Genomic DNA, 13,722 nt, shown 5'->3' on the forward strand with positions numbered 1-13,722 from the left:
GTGTAGATATTTCCATCTTTATACAGATGACTTTGCAGATATTTCCATGTTTATACAGATGGCAGTGTAGATATTTCCATGTATTTACAGATAGTGGTGTAGACGTTTCCATGTTTATACAGATGACTGTGTAGCTATTTTCATGTATATACAGATGGCAGTGTAGATATTTCCATGTTTATAGAGATAGCGGTGTAGTTATTTCCATGTTTATACAGATGGCAGTGTAGATATTTTCTTGTTTATACAGAACGCGGTGTAGACATTTCCATGTTTATAGAGATAGCGGTGTAGATATTTCCATATTTATACAGATAGCAGAGTAGATATTTCCATGTTTATACATTTAGTGGTGTAGATATTTCCATGTTTATACAGATTGCGGTGTAGTTATTTCCATGTTGATACAGATTGCGGTGTAGATATTTCCATGTTTATACAGGTAGTGGTGTAGAAATTCCCATGTTTATACAGATCGCTTTGTAGACATTTCCATCTTTCTCCAGATGTCAGTGTAGATATTTCCAAGTTTATACAGATGGCAGTGTAGATATTTCCATGTTTATACAGATGTCTGAGTAGATATTTCCATGTTTATGCAGACGGCGGTGTAGATATTTCCATGTTTATACAGCTCCCGGTGTAGATATTTCCATCTTTATACAGACGGCAGTGTAGATATTTCCATGTTTATACAGACAGCAGTGTAGATATTTACATGTCTATAGAGGTAGCGGTGTAGGTATTTCCATATTTATACAGATTGCGGTGTAGATATTTCCATCTATATACAGATGGCGGTGTAGATATGTCCATGTTTATACAGATGGCAGTGAAGATATTTCCATGTTTATACATATAGTGGTGTAGATATTTCCAGGTTTATACAGATGGTGGTGTAGATACATCCATGTTTCTGAAGATGCCGGTGTAGATGTTTTCATGTTTACAGAGATGGCGGTGTAGATATTTCCATGTATATAGAGATTGCATTGTAGATATTTCCATGTTTATTGAGAAATCGTTGTAGGTATTTCCATGTTGATAGAGATAGCGGTGTGGATATTTCCATATTTATACAGATAGCGGTGTAGTTATTTCCATGTTTATACAGATGGCGGTGTAGGTATTTCCTTGTTTGTACAGATATCAGTGTAGGTATTTCAAGGTTTATACAGAGAGAGGTGTAGATATTTCCACGTTTTACAGATAGTGGTGTAGATATTTCTATCTTTATACAGATAGAGGTGCAGATATTTCCATGTTTACACAAATAGCCGTGTAGTTATTTCTATGTTAAAACAGACAGAGTTGCAGATATTTCCATGTTTATAAATATAGGGGTGCAGACATTTCCTTGTTTATACAGATAGCGTTGTGGCTATTTCCATGTTTATACAGATAGCAGTGTGGGTATTTCCATGTTTATAGAGAAAGCAACATAGGTATCTCCATGTTAATATACATGACTGTCTAGATGTTTCCATGTTTATACAGCTTTCCGTGTAGATATTTCCATGTTTATACAGATGGTGGTGTAGATATTTCCATGTTTATACAGTTGACTGTGAAGTTATTTCCATGTTTATACATATGTCAGAGTAGATATTTTCATGTTTATGGAGATAAAGATGTAGATATTTCCATGTTTATACAGATAGCGGTGTAGACATTTCCATGTTTAGAGAGACAGCGTTGTAGATATTTCCATATTTATACAGATAGCTGTGTAGATCTTTCCATGTTTATAGAGATAGCGGTGTAGATATTTCCATATTTCTACAGATAGCGGTGTAGGTATTTCCATGTTTATACAGATGGATGTGTAGATATTTCCATGTTTCTACAGATGGCGGTGTAGTTATTTCCTTGTATATACAGATAACGGTGTAGATATTTCCATGTTTATACAGATAGCGGTGTAGATATTTCCATGTTTTCAGAGATAGCGGTGTAGATATTTCCCTCTTTGCACAGATTGCCGTGTAGATATTTCCATTTTTACAGAGATACCTGTGTAGATATTTCCAAGTTTACACAGATAGCTGTGTAGATATTTCCATGTTTACACACATACCGTGGTAGATATTTCCATGTTTATACAGATAGCGGTGGAGATATTTCCATGTTTATACAGATATCGGTGTAGATATTTCCATGTTTATACAGATAGCGGTGTAGATATTTCCATGTTTATGGAGATAGCAGTGTAGATATTTCCATGTTTATACAGATGGCTGTGTAGATATTTCCATGTTTATAGAGATAGCGGTGTAGATATTTCCATCTTTAAAAAGATAGCGGTGTAGATATTTCCATGTTTATCCAAATGGCGGTGTAGATAGTTCCATGTTTACGGAGATGGCGGTGTAGATATTTTCATGTTTATATAGATGGCGGTGTAGATATTTCCATGTTTGTAGAGATTGTGGTGTTGATATTTCCATGTTTATAGAGATATCGCTGTAGGTATTTCCTTGTTTATAGAGATATATGTGTAGATACATCCATGTTTATACAGATGGCTGTGTAGATATTTCCATGTGTATACAGATGACTCTGTAGATGTTTGTATGTTAACACAAATGGCGGTGAAAATATTTCCATATTTATACAGATAGCGGTGTAGATAATTCCATGTTTATACAGATAACGGTGTAGATATATCCATGTTTATACTGATAGCGATGTAGATATTTCCATGTTTATACAGATAGTGGCGTAGATATTTCCATGTTTACAGAGATAGCAGTGTAGATATTTCCATCTTTGCACATATTGCGGTGTAGATATTTCCATCATTACACAGATAGCGGTGTAGATAATTTCATATTTATACAGATCGTGGTGAAGATGTTTTCATCTTTCCACAGATGGCAGTTTAGATATTTCCATGTTTATACAGATGACAGTGTAGATATTTCCATGTTTATAGACATAGCGGTGTAAATATTTCCATGTTTATAGAGATAGCTTTGTAGATATTTCCATGTTTATACAGATAGCAGTGTAGATATTTCCATGTTTATACAGATCGTGGTGTAGATATTTCCATGTTTATATGGATCGCGGAGTAGATATTTCCATATTTTTACAGATATCGGTGTAGATATTTCCTTGTTTACACAGATTGCGGTGTAGATGTTTCCATATTTCTACAGATAGCATTGTAGATATTTCCATGTTTATACAGATGGCGGTGTAGATATTTCCATGTTTATGTAGATGGTGGTGTAGATATTACCATGTTTATACAGATAGCGGTGTAGATATTTCCATGCTTATAGAGATCGTGGTGAAGATATTTCCATGTTTATACAGAGAATGGTGTAGATATATTCATGTTTATACAGATAGCGATGTAGATATTTCCATGTTTATACACATAGTGGCGTAGATATTTCCATGTTTACAGAGATAGCGGTGTAGATATTCCCATCTTTGCACAGATTGTGGTGTAGATATTTCCATCTTTCAACAGATAGCAGTGTAGATATTTTCATATTTATAGAGATCGTGGTGAAGATATTTTCATCTTTCCACAGATGGCAGTTTAGATATTTCCATGTTTATACAGATGACAGTGTAGATATTTCCATGTTTATACAGATAGCGGTGTAGAAATTTCCATGTGTATACAGATGGCATTGTAGATATTTCCATGTTTATACAGATGGTGGTGTAGATATTTCCATGTTTATACATATGACTGTACAGTTATTTCCATGTTTTTACAGATGGCATTGAAGATATTTCCATGTTTATAGAGATAGCAGTGTAGATATTTCCATGTTAATACAGATCGCGGTGTAGATATTTCCATGTTTATAGAGATAGCGGTGTAGATATTTCCATATTTATACAAATAACGGTGTCGATATTTCCATGTTTATACAGGTAGCGGTGTAAATATTTCCATGTTTTTACAGATCACGGTGTAGTTATTTCCACGTTTACAGAGATAGCGGTGCAGATATATCCATGTTTATACAGATAGCGGTTTAGATATTTCCATGTTCATACAGACCGCGGTGTAGATATTTCCATGTTTATACAGATAGCGGTGCAGATATTTCCATGTTTGTACAGATGGCGGTGTTGATATTTCCATCTATACAAAGATGACCATGTAGATATATCCATGTGTATACAGATGGCGGCGCAGATATTTCCATGGATACGTAGATGGCAGTGTAGATGTTTCCATGTTTATAAAGATGGCGGTGTAGATATTTCCATGTTTATACAGATAGCGGTGTAGATATTTCCATGTTTACACAGATGGTGGTGTAGATATTTCCATGTTTATACACATGGCGGAGTAGATATTTCCATCTTTATGGAGATGACAGTGTAGATATTTTCATGTTTATAGAGATGGAGGTGTAGATATTTCCATATTAATAGAGATAGCGGTGTACATATTTCCATCTTTCTACAGATGGCAGTGTAGATATTTCCATGTTTATACAGATGGCGGTGTAGATATTTCCATATTTATACAGATGTCTGTGTAGATATTTCCATGTGTATACAGATGGTATTGTAGCTATTTCCATGTTTATACAGATGGTGGTGTAGATATTTCCATGTTTATTCAGATGACTGTGTAGATATTTCCATGTTTTTACAGATGGCAGTGTAGATATATCAATGTTTATAGAGATGGCGCTGTAGATATTTCCATGTTTATATAGATCGCGGTGTAGATATTTCCATGTTTATACAGATAGCGGTGTAGATATTTAAATGTTTACATAGATAGCGGTGTAGATATTTCCGTGTTTATAGAGATAGCAGTGTAGGTATTTCCATGTTTATAGACATAGCGTTGTAGATATTTCCATGTTTATATAGATGGCGTTGTAGATATTTCCGTGTTTATACCGATAGCGGAGTTGTTATTTCCACGTTTATACAGATAGCGATGTAGATATATCCATATTTATGCAACTCGCAGTGCAGTTATTTATATCTTTATACAGATGGCACTGTAGATATTTCCTTATTCACACTGATGGAGGTGTAGATGTTTCCATGTTTATGTAGATGGCGGAGTAGTTAGTTCCATGTTTATGGAGATGGCAGTGTAGATATTTTCATGTTTATAGAGATGGCGATGTAGATATTTCCATGTTTATAGAGATAGCAGTGTAGATTTTTACATGTTTATACAGATGGCTGTGCAGATATTTCTATGTGTATACAGATGGCATTGTAGATACTTCCATGTTTATACAGATGACTGTGTAGGTATTTCCATGTTTAACAGATGGCAGTGCAGATATTTCCATGTTTATAGAGATAGCGGTGTAGATATTTCCATGTTTGTGCAGATGGCGGTGTTGATATTTCCATCTATAAACAGATGGCCGTGTAGATATTTCCATGTTTATACAGAGGGCAGCGTAGATATTTCCATGGACATGCAGAAGGCGGTGTAGTTATTTCCATTTTTATACAGATAGCGGTGTATATATTTCCATGTTTTCACAGATGGTGGTGTAGATGTTTCCGTGTTTATACACATGGCGGAATAGATACTTACATCTTTATGGAGATAGCAGTGTAGATATTTTCATGTTTATAGAGATGGCGGTGTAGATATTTCCATATTTATAGAGATAGCGGTGTAGATATTTCCATGTTTTCACAGATGGTGGTGTAGATGTTTCTGTGTTTATACACATGGCAGAGTAGATACTTCTATCTTTATGGAGATAGCAGTGTAGATATTTTCATGTTTATACAGATGTCTGTGTCGATATTTCCATGTTTATACAGGTAGCGGTGTAAATATTTCCATGTTTTTACAGATCACGGTGTAGTTATTTCCACGTTTACAGAGATAGCGGTGCAGATATATCCATGTTTATACAGATAGCGGTTTAGATATTTCCATGTTCATACAGACCGCGGTGTAGATATTTCCATGTTTATACAGATAGCGGTGCAGATATTTCCATGTTTGTACAGATGGCGGTGTTGATATTTCCATCTATACAAAGATGACCATGTAGATATATCCATGTGTATACAGATGGCGGCGCAGATATTTCCATGGATACGTAGATGGCAGTGTAGATGTTTCCATGTTTATAAAGATGGCGGTGTAGATATTTCCATGTTTATACAGATAGCGGTGTAGATATTTCCATGTTTACACAGATGGTAGTGTAGATATTTCCATGTTTATACACATGGCGGAGTAGATATTTCCATCTTTATGGAGATGACAGTGTAGATATTTTCATGTTTATAGAGATGGAGGTGTAGATATTTCCATATTAATAGAGATAGCGGTGTACATATTTCCATCTTTCTACAGATGGCAGTGTAGATATTTCCATGTTTATACAGATGGCGGTGTAGATATTTCCATATTTATACAGATGTCTGTGTAGATATTTCCATGTGTATACAGATGGTATTGTAGCTATTTCCATGTTTATACAGATGGTGGTGTAGATATTTCCATGTTTATTCAGATGACTGTGTAGATATTTCCATGTTTTTACAGATGGCAGTGTAGATATATCAATGTTTATAGAGATGGCGCTGTAGATATTTCCATGTTTATATAGATCGCGGTGTAGATATTTCCATGTTTATACAGATAGCGGTGTAGATATTTCCGTGTTTATAGAGATAGCAGTGTAGGTATTTCCATGTTTATAGACATAGCGTTGTAGATATTTCCATGTTTATATAGATGGCGTTGTAGATATTTCCGTGTTTATACCGATAGCGGAGTTGTTATTTCCACGTTTATACAGATAGCGATGTAGATATATCCATATTTATGCAACTCGCAGTGCAGTTATTTATATCTTTATACAGATGGCACTGTAGATATTTCCTTATTCACACTGATGGAGGTGTAGATGTTTCCATGTTTATGTAGATGGCGGAGTAGTTAGTTCCATGTTTATGGAGATGGCAGTGTAGATATTTTCATGTTTATAGAGATGGCGATGTAGATATTTCCATGTTTATAGAGATAGCAGTGTAGATTTTTACATGTTTATACAGATGGCTGTGCAGATATTTCTATGTGTATACAGATGGCATAGTAGATACTTCCATGTTTATACAGATGACTGTGTAGGTATTTCCATGTTTAACAGATGGCAGTGCAGATATTTCCATGTTTATAGAGATAGCGGTGTAGATATTTCCATGTTTGTGCAGATGGCGGTGTTGATATTTCCATCTATAAACAGATGGCCGTGTAGATATTTCCATGTTTATACAGAGGGCAGCGTAGATATTTCCATGGACATGCAGAAGGCGGTGTAGTTATTTCCATTTTTATACAGATAGCGGTGTATATATTTCCATGTTTTCACAGATGGTGGTGTAGATGTTTCCGTGTTTATACACATGGCGGAATAGATACTTACATCTTTATGGAGATAGCAGTGTAGATATTTTCATGTTTATAGAGATGGCGGTGTAGATATTTCCATATTTATAGAGATAGCGGTGTAGATATTTCCATGTTTTCACAGATGGTGCTGTAGAGGTTTCTGTGTTTATACACATGGCAGAGTAGATACTTCTATCTTTATGGAGATAGCAGTGTAGATATTTTCATGTTTATACAGATGTCTGTGTAGATATTTCCATGTGTATACAGATGGTATTGAAGTTATTTCCATGTTTATACAGATGGTGGTGTACAGATTTCCATGTTTATTCAGATGACTGTGTAGATATTTCCATGTTTACAGACCGCAGTGTAGATATATCCATGTTTATAGAGATAGCAGTGTAGATATTTCCAAGTTTGTACAGATGGCGGTGTTGATATTTCCATCTATACACAGATGGCCGAGTAGAGATTTCCATGTGTATACAGATGGCATTGTAGATATTTCCAAGTTTATACAGATGGTGGTGTAGATATTTCCATGTTTACACAGATGACTGTATAGGTATTTCCATGTTTATACAGAAGGCATTGTAGATATTTCCATGTTTATAGAGATAGCGGTGTAGATATTTCCATATTTATACAGATAACGGTGTAGAAATTTCCATGTTTATACAGATAGCGGTGTAAATATTTCCATGTTTATTCAGATCACGGTGTAGATTTATCCTTGTTTATACAAAAAGCAGTGTAGTTATTTCCATGTTTATACAGATAGTGGTGTAGATATTTCCATGTATATACAGATGGCTGTGTAGATATTTCCATGTTTATGCAGATGGCTTTGTAGATATTTCCATGTTTATACAGATGACTTTGTAGGTATTTCCATGTTTATACAAATGGCGGTGTAGATGTTTCCATGTTTATAGAGAGAGTTGTGTAGATATTTCCATGTTTATACAGATAGTGGTGCAGGTATTTCCATGTTTATACAGATCGCAGTGTAGATATTTCCATGTTTATACAGATCGCGGAGTAGATATTTCCATGTTTATACTGATAGGGGTGTTGATATTTCCATGTTTTTACAGATATCGGTGTAGATATTTCCATGTTTACACAGATTGTGTTGTAGATATTTCCATCTTTCTACAGATGGCAATGTAGATATTTCCATGTTTACACAGATGGCGTTGTCGTTCTTTCCATGTTTATACAGATGGCGGTGTAGATATTTCCATGTTTATACAGGTAACTTTTTAAGTATTTCCATGTTTATACAGATGGCCTTGTAGATATTTCGATGTTTATAGAGATTGCAGTGGAGATATTTCCATGTTTTTACAGATAGCGGTGTAGTTCTTTCCATGTTTATATAGATAGCGGTGTAGATATTTCCATGTATATACAAATGGCTGTGTAGATATTTCCATGTTTATACAGACAGCAGTGGAGATATTTCCATGTTTATACACATAGTGGTGTACTTATTTCCATGTTTATAGAGACAGCGGTGTAGGTATTTACATGTTTATACAGATAGCGGTGCAGATATTTCCATGTTTATGCAGATGCCTATGCAGATATCTCCATATTTATACAGAGGGCTGTGTAGATATTTCTATGTTTATACAGATGGCAGTGTAGATATTTCCATGTTCCTACACGTGACTATGTAGATATTTCCATGTTTATACAGATGGCTTTGTAGCTATTTCCATGTCTATAGAGATAGCGGTGCAGATATTTCCATGATTATACAGATAGCGGTGTATATATTTCCATGTTTATACAGATCGTGGTGTAGATATTTCCAAGTTTATACAGATGCCGGTGTAGATATTTCCCTGTTTATACAGACCGCAGTTTAGATATATCCATGTTTATAGCGATAGCAGTGTAGATATTTCCAAGTTTGTACAGATGGCGGTGGTGATATTTCCATCTATACACAGACTGCCGAGTAGGTATTTCCATGTGTATACAGATGGCATTGTAGATATTTCCATGTTTATACAGATGGTGGTGTAGATATTTCCATGTTTACACAGATGACTGTATAGGTATTTCCATGTTTATACAGATGGCGGTGTAGATATTTCCATGTTTATAGAGATAGCGGTGTAGATATTTCCATATTTACACAGATAACGGTGTAGAAATTTTCTTGTTTATAGAGATAGCGGTGTAAATATTTCCATGTTTATTCAGATCACGGTGTAGATATTTCCTTGTTTATACAAATAGCGGTGTAGTTATTTCCATGTTTATACAGAAAGCGGTGTAGATATTTCCATGTATATACAGATGGCTGTGTAGGTATTTCCATGTTTATGCAGATGGCTTTGTAGATATTTCCATGTTTATACAGATGACTTTGTAGGTATTTCCATGTTTATACAGATGGCGGTGTAGATATTTCCATGTTAATTGAGAGAGCTGTGAAGATATTTCCATGTTTATACAGATAGCGGTGTAGGTATTTCCATGTTTATACAGATCGCGTTGTGGATATTTCCATGTTTATACAGATAGCGGTGTAGATATTTCCATCTGTATACAGATGGCACTGTAGATATTTCCATGTTTCTACAGATAGTGGTGTAGATATTTCTATCTTTATACAGATGGCACTGTAGATATTTCCATGTTTATACAGATAGCAGTGTAGATATTTACATTTTTACACAGATGGTGGTGTAGATATTTCCATGTTTATGGAGATGGCGGTGTAGATATTTCCCTGTTTAAACAGGTAGAGGTGTAGGTATTTCCATGTATATAGAGATAGTGGTGCAGATGTTTCCATATTTATACTGATGGCTGTGTAGGTATTTCCATGTGTATACAGATGGCAGTGTAGGCATTTCAATGTTTATAGAGATGGTGGTGAAGATATTTCCATGTTTATATATATGAATGTGTAGATATTCCCATGTTTATGAAGATAGCGATGTAGATCTATCCATATTTACACAGATAGCGGTGTGGTTATTTCCATGTTTACCCAAAGAGTTGTGTAGATATTTCCATGTTTACACAGATAGCATTGTAGATATTTCCATCTTTATACAGATAGCGGTGTAGAGATTTCCATGTTTATTCAGATGGCAGTGTAGATATTTCTATGTTTATACAGATAGTGGTGTAGATATTTCCATGTTTATACAGAGAGTGGTGTTTGTATTTCCATGTTGGTAGAGATAGCGGTGAAGATATTTCCATGTTTATGCAGATGGCGGTGTAAATATTTCCATATTTATACAGATAGCGGTGTAGATATTTTCATGTTTATACAGATGGCGGTGTAGATATTTCCATGTGTATACAGATGGCAGTATATATATTGCCATGTTTATAGAGATGGTAGTGTAGATATTTCCAAGTTTATACAGACGAATGTGTAGATATTTGCATGTTTACAGATGGCAGTGTAGATATTTCCATGTTTATATAGATAGGGGTGGAGATATTTCCATGTTTATACAGATGTCGGTGTAGATATTTCCAAGTTTGAACAGATAGCGGTGTAGATATTTCCATGTTTATACAGATAGCGTTGTAGGTATTTACATGTTTATAGAGATAGCGGTGGAGATATTTCCATGTTTATACAGATAGCGATGTAGATATTTCCATGTTTATATATACAGCAGTGTAGGTATTTCCATGTTGATAAAGATAGTGGTGTAGATATTTCCATCTTTATACAGATGACTGTGTAAATATTTCCATATTTATACAGATGTCAGTGTAGATATTTTCAGGTTTATAGAGATAGCGGTGTAGATATTTCCATGTTTATACAGATAGCAGTGTAAACATTTCCATGTTTACAGAGATAGCGGTATAGATATTTCTGTATTTATACAGATACCTGTGTAGATATTTCCATGTTTATACACATAGAGGTGTATATATTTCCATGTTTATACAGATGGCGGTGTAGATATTTCGACCTTTCCACAGATGGCAGTGTAGATATTTCCATGTTTATACAGATGGCGGTGTAGATATTTCCATGTTTATACAGATGGTGGTGTACATATTTCCATGTTCATGCAGATGGCGGTGAAGATATTTCCATGTTTACAGAGATGGCGGTGTAGGTGTTTCTATATTTATAGAGAAAGCGCTGTAGATATTTCCAAGTGTATAGAGATGGCAGAGTAGGTATTTCCACCTTTATAGCGATAATGGTGAAGATATTTCCATGTTTATACAGATAGCGGTGTAGATATTTCCATGTTTATACAGATAGCGGTGTTGGTATTTCCATGTTTATACAGATAGCGGTGTAGATATTTCCATGTTTATACTGATAGCAGTGTAGATATTTCCATGTATATACAGGTGGCAGTGTAGATAGTTCCAACTTTATGGAGATGGCGGTGTAGATATTTCCATGTTTATAGAGATGGCGGTGTAGATATTTCCATGTTTATAGAGATTGCGGTGTAGATATTTCCAGGTTTGTAGAGATAGCTCTGTAGGTATTTCCATATTTATAGAGATAGTGGTGTAGATAATTCCATGTTTATACAGATGGCTGTGTAGACATTTCCTTGTGCATACAGATGGCAGTGTGGATATTTCCATGTTTATAGAGATGGTGGTGTAGATATTTCTATGCTTATACAGATGACTGTGTAGATATTTCTACGTTAATTCAGATGGTGATGTAGGTATTTCCATGTTTATACAGATGGCGATGTAGATATTTCCATGTTTATGTAGATGGCGGTGTAGGTATTTTCATGTTGATAGATATGGCGGTGTAGATAATTCTATGTTTATAGAGATAGCGATGTAGATGTTTCCATGTTCATAGAGATGGCAGTGTAAGTATTTCCATGATTACAGAGATAGCGGTGAAGATATTTCCATGTTTATACAGATAGCGGTGTTGGTATTTCCATATTTATACAGATAACGGTGTAGATATTTCCATGTTTATACAGCTCATGGTGTAGGTATTTCCATCTTTATACAGATGGCCGTGTAGCTATTTTCAAGTTTATGCTTATAGCGGTGTAGATATTTCCATGTTTATACAGATGGCGGTGTAGATTGTTCCATGTTTATGGATATGGCGGTGTAGATATTTTCATGTTTATAGAGATGGCGTTGCAGAAATTTCCATGTTTATAGAGATAGAAGTGTAGATATTTCCATGTTTATAAAGATGGCTCTGTTGTTATTTCCATGTGTATACAGATAGCAGTGTAGATATTTCCAAGCTTAAAGAGATGTTGGAGTAGATATTTCCATGTTTATACAGATGACTGTGTAGATATTTCCATGTTTATACAGATGGCGGTGTAGGAATTTCCATGTTTATACATATAGCAGTGTAGATATTTACATGTTTACAGAGATAGCGATGTAGATATTTCCATCTTTGCACAGATTGCGGTGTGTATGTTTACAAGTTTACACGGATAGCTGTGTTGATATTTCCATGTTTACACAGACAGCTTTGTAGATATTTCCATGTTTACACAGATAGGGGAGTAGATATTTCCATCTTTATAAAGATAGCGGTGTAGATATTTCCATGTTTCTACAGATAGCGGTGTTGGTATTTCCATGTTTATACAGATAGCGGTGTAGATATCTCCATGTTTATACAGGTAGAGGTGTAGATATTTTCATGTTTATACAGACTGTGGTGTAGATATCTCCATCTTTCTACAGATGGCAGTGTAGATATTCTTATGTTTATACAGATAGCGGTGAGATATTTCGATGTTTATACAGATGGCGGTGTAGATATTTCCATATTTATAGAGAAAGCCGTGTAGATACTTCCATGTATATACAGCTCGCGGTGTAGATATTTCCATCTTTATACTGATGGCGGTGTAAATATTTCCATGTTTATGCAGATTGCGGTGAAGGTATTTCCATGTTTGTACAGATGGTGGTGTAGTTAGTTCTATGTTTCTGGAGATGGCGTTGTAGGTATTTTCATGTTTATAGAGTTGGCGGTGTACATATTTCCATGTTTATAGAGACAGCAGTTTAGATATATCCAATTTTATACAGATGGCTGTGTTGATATCTCCATGTGTATACAGATGGCAGTGTACATATTTCCAAGCTTATAGAGATGGTGGAGTAAATATTTCCATGTTTATACAGATGAGTGTGTAGATATTTTCATGTTTATACACACGCCGGTGTTGGTATTTCCATGTTTGTACAGAGAGCAGTGTAGTTATTTACATGTTTACAGAGATAGCGATGTAGATATTTCCATCTTTGCATCGATTGCGGTGTAGATATTTCCATCTTTACACAGATAGCGGTGTAGATGTTTCCAAGTATACACAGATAGCTGT

Source organism: Pan paniscus, chromosome 21, assembly GCF_029289425.2.
Source record: "Pan paniscus chromosome 21, NHGRI_mPanPan1-v2.0_pri, whole genome shotgun sequence".
In the NCBI taxonomy this organism is placed as follows: Eukaryota; Metazoa; Chordata; class Mammalia; order Primates; family Hominidae; genus Pan; species Pan paniscus.